Source organism: Daphnia pulicaria, chromosome 7, assembly GCF_021234035.1.
Source record: "Daphnia pulicaria isolate SC F1-1A chromosome 7, SC_F0-13Bv2, whole genome shotgun sequence".
NCBI lineage: Eukaryota > Metazoa > Arthropoda > Branchiopoda > Diplostraca > Daphniidae > Daphnia > Daphnia pulicaria.
This window is the reverse complement of record NC_060919.1, coordinates 12,924,924-12,937,458: the sequence shown is the minus strand read 5'-3', so window position 1 is coordinate 12,937,458 and position 12,535 is coordinate 12,924,924. Positions and strand designations below refer to the sequence as shown.

Sequence of the window (12,535 nt, the reverse complement as noted above, 5' to 3'; positions counted from 1 at the left end):
CAATTTCGGGTCTAACAGCCTCCATCACCTTCTTCCTCTTGTAGACCCTTCAATTTTCAAACTCATACCAGTCCTAATTGAAAGCACTACTAGCTTTTAGAGTGCTTAAGTTCTCAATTGTGTTCTCCCCTATTTAGTCCAACACTGATTCCTCAATCTGCTTCATATTGGATGGTCCATGGATTTGCATCAAGTAATCTTTGGACTGTCTGCACAAAAAACTTGATCCAGGAGGAGGAGAAATCATGAGTCATCACAGAAGCTGGATAAGGGTATTTCTTTCCAAGGTATTTATCTTGTTTTGGCCTCTTCTCTTCCATTTCCAAAATTTTCTTGTCCAACACAGAAGTAGCATTACGCTCTGCAGTCTCATTTTTGTTTTTAAGGAAGCCAAGATAAACAATGATGTAAGCTGGTAGGGGTTGATCAAGAATGCACCAGTGAACATGTTGAAAATTCCAGGCCACTTCACTTTTTTGATTTAGTAGCTATGTTGAAACCATTCTGTTGACAGATCATCTTCATAGCAGAAGTTAGCTTGTTGGTGACCCACACCTGTAGTCTGCTTTGGAACACTGTGGGTAGCTTCTTGATCATCTTTTAAGGTCTGGGAAGTAGAGGAGCGAAGACGAAACCTTCCAAGAACACACACCTTGAGAAAGTGACCACTTTTTCGAGTCTTTTCATTCAAGAAGATTAATTACACAAGTGGATAAAATCTTAGAAGCTTCAAGGCTGCTGGAAGATTGCATGACTTCTGAGAGACTATAACGTGGAGGTGTTCAGTGACATCCTTCAACCGGATATTGAGCTCTCTAAACCATTCTCTCTTCGTAAGCCAGCAATTGTCTAGGACCTATATCAAGGCATTCAAAGTTTAGGGCTGGTATTTCGGGAGACGCCTGATTCTGAGCATCCGAAGTGGATGGCAAAATTGGTATTTCGTCCACTATTTTGGGTGTGATCGGGCGTCTTGGTGGGTTACCCCCTTAAGTTTAGAGTAGTTGTGGAGTGGTATGTCAAACCATACTCACATTTAATTAGAAGATTAAAATGGTGATTCGAAATCTATGTCTTGCATCCTCGTCTATTTCACACACACTGATCATAATACACAACAAAAAAGGGATAAGACGATAAGAGCGAAATAACAATGAGAATCTAGGAGGCGACCTATCGGGGGCCCCTAAGACAATAGTATAGATGTGACAGCGGGGTGATATGGATCGTGTAGTTGTGGGCTGTTGGGCCATTATATTTCATAAGAATACACTACTGGCTCATAACCTCGAATGCTGATCTTGTTTCTCTACCTCTTGTTGAGGACCTTTTTCTTCCTTGTGGTGTTGGATGTCTGAAACAGGTTCAAAGGGCTTTCTCGATCACTGCTCGTCTGTGTGCTTCGGCAAATTTTGGTTTCGTTTTCAATTGGTAGCCGTTTCAGTTGAGTCAGAGTTTTCTGAATGTCAAATTAGTGCATGTATAGCTTGTTGTCGAACACTCCCCCCTCTGCTGAGTGGGCTTGGTAGCCTAGTTCGTACTGGGCTTAGTGTTTTCCGGCTTTTGCCACACCTAAATCGAATAATGGATGAGATGCTTTGCCACCGTAGCTTAAACGAGTCATTCCGTGCCCCTTTCTCCAAAGTGCTTGGAAGTAGGATTCACTGTTAGTTGGGATTTACTTATTCTGGGAAAGTGTCTATTGCACGGCTTCGACTTTATTTGGCTCTGCCGGCCGAGCAAATTCTTATCACGATTACTTAAGGATCGCGAGGAGGAAGATTAAAATAATGGCATAACTCTATAAATGAATTAATAACTCGATAACTTAAAAGGTTCCAGATTTTTCTGATTGGCATCTCTATTGCAAAAAATTTCCAGTTGATGTACAGTTACTCCCATAAAAATCCGACCACCCTTTTAAAAAAGAAATGCCGCCTATCATTTCGTGGTGGAACTAAGTTCTCAATAAACATTGCGGTATGTCATGGCTTTTATTTTATTTATTGAAACTTAACAAACGCCAAGAATGGATGCTGGTGCCTTGTAATTCATGGATTCATTTTGAAGACTTTCAAGTGGCGAAGGAATTCGTTGACTCGTTAATAACAGCTAACAATTGCGCAGAGAGGGGCATAAAGCTGATTGGCGACTATAAAGACAGTTGCTTTGATATAAAAGAAAGAGAGTCCCTTGCTCAGCTAGTTGAACAACACCGTTCCAATTTCAGTATCTTAAATATTAGTAAAGAAGCAATGGAAATAATATAATAGCACAAAAACAATACGAATGTACTTTTAAGCCAAATATAATTATTTTTCCTTTACTGTGCGTAAAGATAAAAAAAGAGGTGGAAATCTCAAATTTTAAGTAAACTTGCCTTATAGGTGTAGCTAACGAACGGCCAAGCGCCGTTTAAATTTATTTGGTTTTAATTCTGTTTTTAACCAAAAATATCTGAAAAAAATGAATTTCAACAAAACACAAAAATTATACTTGCGAGTGGGGAAAGATTATTTTATTTTAGAAATCTAAGACTTACGGTAGCTATTTATTTTACCATTATTAACCCAAATCTTGAATGCCGAATAAATAAAAAAATGTCCAAATTTTACTGTACACCCTAATACACATTTATATATTTTACATATTTTACCTCTAATTTTTTGCAGATCTTCATCTGGCAACGGAATGAATAGATCCTCACATTCTCTCCTTTTCGTTCCCATTGGTGTTTTATTTATGCAACTCAATGTAGAGCGGGCTATAGAGCCCACCTGCCCACTTATAAGGGCACCAGCATTTTTACAAACCCCTTTCTTTTTGAGTAGCACCTACACTTTCAATTAGGGTCGTTTTGATAGGAAATTCACCCTGGATATCTTAATAAAGAAATATATATTATTTGTTATTAAAATTTATAAAAGAAATTTAAATCTTACCTCTAGTGCTCTTAATCAAAATCCCTTTTTTTTCATTTCTGCTAGTTCAGCACGCAATTTTTCCACGTCACTTCCATCTTGTGGTGTTGAATAGGCAGTGACTTCTTTAATACTGTTGGGGATGTGTTCATCTGTTGAATATGCTGCGACTTGTCGGGGTGGCATAACTTCCACCCTCGACACCATCACGCGCATGGAGCGTATCCATTGAACTTCATCCTGTTGCAATGTAAGTCAACATTATATTCTATATAGGTGAAAGTGACTGTGCAAGGTAATTCTGCCTGTAGCACGCAATTCTTACCCACCTGCTTGGAGGCTGGCGACGTTACAACTGCTGCCGTGTTACAGTTTATGGCTAATGGAAGGTCAATTTTGCGTTTCTTAGCGGTGAAGGCTTGGCGCTTCTGAGCGATCTCAAAATCCTCGGTTGCTAAGTTTGCTTCAGCATAAAAAAAACAAGGACAGGGCAAAATTGAAGAAAGAGCAAAAAACGGAGGAAGACGTTATCCCCTCTAGGCATAATCTTTTCCAGAGCAAGGATAGAGGGGAGAGCAAAAAAAAGGGGGAAGAGGTGATCCCCTCTAGACATCACCTTTAACACCGTAAACCACAACAGCGTTAAACACAAAGACGACATTGAATGTTCGTAATTCAAAAATAAGATAAAAACGTACTGGATACGCAAAATAATAATAAAAAATTAGACAACACTAATATTTCAGTGTCTCTTAGACTAAGAGACACGAAATTTTGAATAAGAGTCTTAGTGTTCAAAATTGGAATCGGTATTTTCATCAATACACAGCTTCTTGGCAGTTTTCCTAGCTTTTGCTCGGCACTCTTCGGCAACCAGGGCGTGTGTGACGAAATACTTCCTCGTCTTCTACGAGTTGCTCTTTCCAGAGATCTGACAAGCGGACCATAGCTCGATGCTGCTAAAACGCTGTTTATTTTGCCTTTTCCTCGTTGGCTGCACTGTTCGCCAAATAAGCTCTTGGAGCATTCTTCTTCAACAGCTCAAAGATAAGCTACATCAATCTCCAGCCAATGCGAGCTTCCCTGATTTCAACTAAGATTAAGATAAATCTTTAATGTGTTTGGTTTTCAATTCTGCGGGGGATCCTCGTAGTAGTTTTTGGGAGTGCGGAGCTGTTCAAAGCTGACACTGAAAGAGAAACCTGAAGGTTAATATTTTATCTAGTCTCGTAAACCGGTTCTTCTTCCTAATCGGAAGTTGCATTGCATTTACCAGAACTTTAAATAAAGTAGGGACAAAAATTCCATATCTTCTTGTGATATGGGGGTCTGTTTCTTCTTATAGGAGGAACCGCAAGATGTTTCAGTCTGCACTTAAAATACTTAAATTTAAATCTATTTTTTTACCACAAATATAGCTAATGGTACCCAAATTTCAGTTTTGTTGTAGAAACTACAGTACCCATGTATTATTGAATCACCCCCGTCCAAAAGTGGTGTTTTAACCCGCGGGAGATAGGCCTTATGGTTTCTCGCGCGGGAATTTTTAAAGTAGACTTAGAATAAAGCTACGAGTTTCATTTTTTTTTCCTTTGAAAGAAAAATGAATTTATGATATCCCTGACATTTTTATTTTAAATAAGGTGAACGGGATGTGTCTTTATCTTATCGTTCAGAAATATTAGATCACCCCAAAAATATGCCGCATTGCCTGTCCCTACTCGCGGCAAGGCCTTAGGCTATGGGGTTGGCCAAATGGGAGGAAATTCTTTGTTCAAGAATCCCGCCCTTTGTCCCCCACACCCTAAGGCCATGCCGCTGGTAGGGACAGGACTTTATAACTAGCCAGTGGCCCTTTTGTTTCTACTTTTACTTAAGTAACATCAATTTCAGATTCCAAGTAATTCATCCTAATGAACAAAAATGAAATTAAAGAAACAAGATATCCTACATTTGTTACAGACCGGCCAGGGGAACTTGAAATTTTCTTAAAGGGTCACTTGTAACAGTTCGTTACAGGGGGTTAAAGCTGATTAACTAAAGATGACGATTGTAGGAAGAATTCACTTTGTATTAGAGTACTAGCAGTAACATGCTTACACAATAATACATGGGATGCGAATAGTATGCAATGCGTGTGTGATCTCCGATGGAGTCGCGCTTATATACCTACGGATGTTGGCAGGTTATAACTGGGCAGCTTTCTAATATCATAGAAAGCCTAAGGTCTTATAGTCTAGTCATGCGATGTTATTATAATGTAGTTAAGAAATTTAAGAATGCATTAGCAATCAATCCCAAGGATGAACTCGTTCTTGATGCTAATCGTCTTATGGCGATTGCTCCCATTACACACTGTTTATTAAGTAACTATTTAAATTATATAGTGTAGTTCTTATCGCTTTGAGTAATTCTTTGTCAGCTAATGATCAAGAAACGAAAAATACTGTGAATACTTTGCTGTTCAACACTTGAAAGCTTTCCCTCTGTTCTACAATCACAGATTTCATGGAATTATTTTTTGAAATTTCTCTTTCCGTGAAAGGAACCAATGGAACTTCATTGAATTTAACATCTTTGAATTCAACCACTGGTGGGGTCATGAAATCTCATATTAGTTTAGATGATTTGAGGCCATTTTCGCAAGTGTTGCAGTCTATTCAAAATGTTCCTTAGAAAAAAAGTCGCCCCCAAATCACAAAACTCTAGCAGACGCACCAGAAAAAAAGATTAAACTAGATCTCAAAAGAAAACGAAATAGAAGGAAAGAAAGTAAAATATGGTTGCAAAACGTTGTCCAAATGCTTTAAAAAATTAAAGCAAGAAAGAAAACGAAATCAACTGAGATAGAGAACTCCCCAGAGAAGTGTTGCTGGTTTCGATGTAAAAACAGTTCGCCTGTTGGATGAGCAAGTAAATGAACAATATCTTCAAACTACATTATCGCACTACAACTGGTTGCATTGATCGTTTAAAAATAATTAACAATGCTTAAATTACACATTTCTCTAGCAATTTTGGACTCAAATATACCTCCGTGATTATTTCATTCTTTTCTCGTTGATGTAAGTGGAATTATCTAATTTTGACCGTGTTTGCTTGTCATCACTCACCGGCAATATGCAAATTTCACACGAGAATCACACACTCAAGAGTTATTGATGCGTAAAAAAATTCTAATCGAAGCTAAATTATTTTCGGTAAAGCATTTGTAATAAAAAATCTTTAAACTCCGATATCCTAACCCCTTTAATAAGATTTCAATTACAAATGAATCGTATAAAAGTGAAAAATTTTCTATCTTATCGCTATATTTCAAACCCTAAACAGAAGCAAACGGAAGCGGAGAAAATTGAAATTTTACGAAAAAATACATTATTTAAATTTTTAAAAAAATCTCAATCTCGGCTTCAAAGCCAATTATTGAAAAAATATTAAAAATTTTTGAAGAGATGAGCTCTCATCATTTTAAAATAATTAGATTATTTTTAGGTGCAGCAGTTGACGAGAAAACTACTGCATAAAAACCGAAAAAACGTCAAAATTTTGGCTACCCCCTCTCCATTTTTTCAAAAAATTCTCAAACTACAAAAGCTAGGCGATTGCGGTTTTTACCAATCGACTAAGCGAAATATTTCACACAAAACTCAAATATTTTTTTGATTTTTAGGACCCCTAGCGATGATTTCCCAAAAAATTGAAATAGCCCCCAAAATGGTCTCTTTAAGTGGCGGGTGGCTTGTAAAAATTGTTTCATCTACGTAAAAATCAATTATCTCACTTGACAATTTTGTTTTCAATGGTCCAAGTGTTATGTTATTTATATTGAAAAGACCTTCGTCTAGCATTGAATTGCAGCTAATTATTTGTAATTGGTTAGCAACAGACGAAGTGTTATTTTAAAATTAAAATTAGCTTGCGCAAGCCTTTTTGCAACATTTTTGTACGCTTCGTAACGCATACACAGAATCTCATGGGTAGTCCCTATTCTCTAATTATCTGCTCGTAATGCACCATATGATGAATTTTGTTGATCCCTTCCTTGAACATCGGGGAATGCAAGACAAAATTTTAAAAAATAACGAGATACAAGCAATTCTAAAATTAGGGGAGACCGGGGCTATGTGAGAAATTTTTTTTTCTTTACGCTTCCACTTCAATAAAAATAATAATTTTGAAAAATAAAAGTATAGGGGTGATTCCCTGGCATTTATTTACATTTTTTAAATTTTTTCCCTGAATCATTTAATAGTTATGTGATGAAATGCCAAAAAAAAATGCCAAAAAACAAAAAATTTAGGGTTAAGCGGAACAGAGCCAGGGGTAAAATTAAACATCTTTTTCTCTGCAACGGCTTAATTACATTTATTTAATAGTTCACTGGTGAAAAGGAAATTCATTTCCCTTTCAGAAGTGCTGTACTTTTATTTATTTTATAGAGTAGAAGTGGAGATACTATTAAAAAAGTAGATTCGATCATTTTTCCTTTGTTTTGTTGCCAGGGGGCGCTTTTCTGGAAATAACGTTGATCTGGCAATACCTGTTTTACCCCGTTTTCCATGTCCCGTTAAACCCGAACCCAAACAACATTAAATAAACTAAATTCTCGAACATTTAGGAACCCATTACAAAAAAAAATATACCACCGTAAACTAGAATAAAAATGCTATCAAATAGCTATCTGGGTTTTACAACAATATTTATTTCAGTATCAATAAAATAAAAAACTAAACGTCTTAAATATTTTTTAAGATTTCCATTTTTTTAAATTTCCCATAGAACAAGAAAAATAAATCGCAATTTCAAGAAATAAAGTTTATATGATAAATGAAACGTAATTTAACATACATTGTATTTTTCACAATTGTTCGATGAATTGTACATATTTTAATTGCCTTGTACATAATAGTCCCTTGTCCCACATAGCCCCGGTCTCCCGTACTGTGTGCACCATCGTTACAACAGGTGAAAATATAATATCCACAATGTTTCTCAATGCTAAAATAATGGAAAAGTGAATGTTTTTTCGGGAACTTTGTCACCAATTAACAGCAGATAAATATTCAAAACGCCGAAATTTTGACTACCTCTCTGGTGTGTTGAATAGTTTCCCTTTTGTCTGATTTTTTCGTCTGAAAAATTTGGGGATGGTTTGTTAGCGAGATCATAAAACTATACTGGAAACGTTCGATGCGACTGTTAAGTAAACATGCTTCAATTCAAAATTTGGGAGAGATTAATGCAAAGGCTCTATCATCGTTTTTTATAGCAAACCGGATCATCCCTTCACCAAAATCATGCATTTAATCTAGGATCGAATTTTTTGCATAGTGATAATAACGACTCTTATTTATATCCGGACTCGAGGGTTTTGGAGCTATATCAACTGATATCAATTAGCTTAAATCAAGCTTTATCTCAAACTTATATCAAGCTTATTATCAACCAGTTGCGATTACGTCGTCCAGACGGTAAATGGTCTTGATGTTTTGGTGTGAAGAACTAGACGAATATGGCGCTCAGCAGGGTGCACCCGGTGTAGAAGAAGAAAGTCCCATCTTTGCCCATCGCTTTCAACATGTTTGAGAAGAACAAGACGGCAAAAAAGTTGCAAAACAAGTGGAAGGAGGAGCCGATGGCTCTCAGTAAAGCCCGGTATTCCGTTGGGATCATTTCGCCCATGATGATGAAGGGAACGTTACTCATTCCGTCAGAATAAGTGATGAAGAAGACGATAGAACAGATGATTGGCAGCCATCTCAAGGATCTAGTCGATTCTTTGTCACCCTGTTTGTGTTAGAAGTATAAAAATGTCTCCGTTGCCGCCAGATGCACTGAAGAAGCCACGGCGAAACTGATGGAAAGCATCCGCCTTACGCACCGGTCCACTGGTCCAACTGCAATTTTGCCGATTAAAATGCATTTATTTTTTGTAGGAATTTACCGTCAATGTTCGTACTAAGAATCCCGAGACGACGGTGAAAACCTGTTGGACAGCGTCGACGATAGTCGTGGCGTATCTACTATCGATTGTGCTCTCGGCCGTTTGGAAATTGCTGACTGTAAATTATTCCAGTGGTCTGCTGGAATAGCATGATACCCCGTGAAATGCCCAGGGGTTTGACGACCGATCCAGTGGTCAGAACATCCCGAAATTGTTAAGTCTTCAATTTATTTCGATTGTTGCTGTTGTCGATGCGTCCTGGTATTCCTTAATCCTCCCAATTTCCGCCTCGACGTTAGTTTCTCTGTAAAATGAGTCATGAGAATTATTCTAATTTAATTGTTTTAACATAAAAGTTAATTGACAATACTTTCCGCGTAGGAGCTGAAGTTAACGTCGAGCTTCATGTTCCTGGCCGTTTGACAGGAGCCAGACAGGATATTTGAGCATCATGAAGATACCGTAGAGGAACAGGATCAGTAAACCGCCAAGAATCCAAGCATCGTCGCAACAACTCGCTCGTCTAAAGTCGCAGGCTACTCGCGTCTATCGCAATTGATCTCAAAATGGGGAATGTCAACAGAATTGAAAAATAATCTAATTAATCTTACCTCAGTGCCATCATTGCTTTGCTGACAGATGAGGACAAGTGCATAAAAACCATTACAGCCCTGATTTCGTTTGGCTTTTTGAAAATATTCCTTTTGCCATACTTGGAGAGTTACTTGAAAATCCGAAACTTGCGCCCTGATGTGGAAAAGAGGGATGAAAAAGAAAAAGTTCCCAAAACAACAATTGATGAACCGCCCCAAACACATCAGGAAATTGTCCAATCAAATCATGTTTGAACAAGTGATGTTGTAGTTGTAGTGTTGTACCAGTCGACAAACGCTCCGATGATGTAAGTTACCAAAATGCCCAGAGCCAAGGAGGAGGCTATCAGTGATCCCGGTCGTCCATGAATTCTTGGCGATTCGCATTCGCTCACCGTTTTTTATTGAAATCAATTAATTACTGAACTATTTTCTTAAGTAAAGGTAATCTTTACGAAAATTTGACAGGCGGGAGAGGTGCATCCGGCAGCGAAATCCATCAGGAATCGCCATTCAACTAGACTTGTGCAACAATGTGTAGACCGAGAGTTATTGCAAGAACTAGGAATGAAAGATTCTTCTCAATATGTGTTCTGTTGTGACGTTATACATAACTTGAAAAAGTACAAGGAGGTTAGTTTCTACTCCTCTAGTTTCTTTTCAGTTTCTACAAATTATTTATCCGTTCCAACCTAATCTCATCCAATCTTAAGAAGTGTCCAAGTACAAAGACAAATATTAGAAATACCTAATGATGAAGATGCATAATCATAACACATAGCAAGTTTCAACATTAAGTTTCAACAGCAGAAGCAAATTCACTGTTATAAACTTCAGCAGTGATAACTGTACTTGCTGTGTGACTGATTTTATTTTCTATAACTCACCATTCCCTGCATGCTGTTATCTTACAAACTGCTGATGATCTTTTTTTTTGTTCATTGAGGAGTTGACTAATCAGTTTGACATTATATAAGTTTACCTAGCATGAAAAATACATACGTAATAAGCCTACATCTCTTCACCCATAGATTACCCATGTTTTTGTTTACATCTAATCTCAAATAAACAAGAAAAAACTAAACAAAATCCCAGGCCTATACTTTTATTAATTTTCATAAGTAAATTAGGATGAATTGTATATTTAAAATATCACTAAAAAACGCAAAATATTCTAAACTGCGGAAATCCTGCATAGTTCAATGATTACATAAGTATAACTATGCTTAAATTATCAAAAACTCATTTTTTACTATCCCTGCAACGTTAAAACATACATTGGCACAAGATCCTTAGAATATTCAGCGGATTGCAACGCAGCATCTGCAACTGATCTATAACGCAATTTTATTTTATTTTTAATAATAATAAACGCGAAAAATGTTTGACCAATGTTGCAGTGCTTCATGAATTTTATTTTATGTAATGTGTATGTAAATATATTTTATTTACATGGGTTAATGTGAGGATATGATGTGGATACGATCCACTTCATAACTGTGACATTTTTTGCACAAAACTTTGGGTGCAATGTAGTTGGGAGTGCCACACAGATTACCATAGAAAGTAAAGTAGATAAAACATTTAACAAAGCTTACAAACAGTGACCACAAAGAGGTAAATCTTACTTTTGCCATTCACCATCAAAATCTAACTTTGTTGCAAGGCCAAAGTCTCCAATCTTCAGTTCGTAAACTAGGAAGTAAGCTATAAATACCATCTGGTGCACCATCACAGACAACCAAATATGCCAAATCTGCCTGCTGTAGATAACTGTGTGATGTCACCTTGATTTTGAATGACACCAGGTAAAGGTGCCATCACTTTCAAATCTATAGCGAAAATTTTAGCAGAAACATTTTCATCTTTATTATGTTTTCTTTCTGGTTAAAACTTAATTCCAACTGCCTGGAGCTGCACAGAGGTCCACTGCATTTTTAACTCCTTTAAAAGAACAAGAATCAATATTAAATACCTAATAGCTATACACATTAAACATACCTTAGGATATACGAAATTCTTCATCAATTTGCAGTAGTTTAATTGAAAGCCGAATGAGCCCTCCATCCATCATCATTAGCCAATCTTTAATATACGTCCCGTTCATCTTTTGAGGTTTTCCCCATTATTAACTTGTTGAAGATACAACAAAATTATGATAACAAAGTCTTGCTACAACCCGTTTCTAGCAGACTTTTCAAGAAAACTGAGTAACTGCATGCACATGAAAGAACGAAAACAAATGATGCAAGGATAGCAGACGACTCTTAGTTATAAAAATTGCAAAAATTACGTGGCAACGAAGCCAGTTGAAGAGAGCCAATCCAAGAGCCGAGAAGAGTAAACGAACGGCGCCGAGAAAATTGGAGAAAAGAGGCACGCGAGTTCAGCACAAGCTTCCTCAATCTCATTTTCTGTCAAAGGTCGAAGTCGAAGGTCTTAAAGTCGCTCTCGTCTTAAAGTCGCTCTCTCTCGTCGCAAAAGTCATCCGACTATTCTCTTTTTTTCAAAATTGTAAGTACCCTAAAATTAGTTTTACAAAAATTCAAATTGTAACTTTTTTTCCCTCAAGGCTGATATTCGTCACAACTTAGCTAACACGGTAGGCGCAGCAGCCACCATGACCAAAGCATTTGGAGCCTTGGTCAAGGTAATCTATGATTTCGTCGTCTCGGATCTGTCACCTGCTGCTCGTCGATTGAACATTATTTACGCCAGCTTTCTGTCAATTGAAATCTTTTTGTGTTTTGTCATAAGTCTCATTGACGTCGATGTGGAGCCAAACCCGCGGCGCTTTCGTTTTTTGTCTTTCTTTCTTTGATTAGTCGAGATGTGCGTCCTGACTGTGAAAGGTGTCATGGACATTATGGATGCCAATGGGGTATTTTACGGAATCGGTAAGAAAGTAACAACGCAATAAAATATTCAGATTCCCTCTGTGTCCTGTCGATCCTGTCGATCCTTCAACAGTGTCATGTCGATCCAGAGATCCAGGGAGAGTTAGGAATGCAAGAACCGTCTGAGTATGCATTCTGTTGCGACATTCATAATTTGGAGAAATGCAAGCTGAGGCAAGT

General features: G+C 37.3%; 1 long non-coding RNA gene across 1 annotated transcript; it reads right to left on the bottom strand.

The window, feature by feature from the left end:
- Positions 1–10,891: 10,891 nt before the first annotated feature.
- Positions 10,892–11,589, bottom strand: LOC124349236. Its single transcript, XR_006920251.1, has 3 exons — positions 11,460–11,589; positions 11,087–11,402; positions 10,892–10,977 (listed from the first exon to the last, which is right to left on the bottom strand). It is a non-coding gene; the product is annotated as an uncharacterized LOC124349236 (long non-coding RNA).
- Between the last annotated feature and the right edge of the window lie 946 nt (positions 11,590–12,535).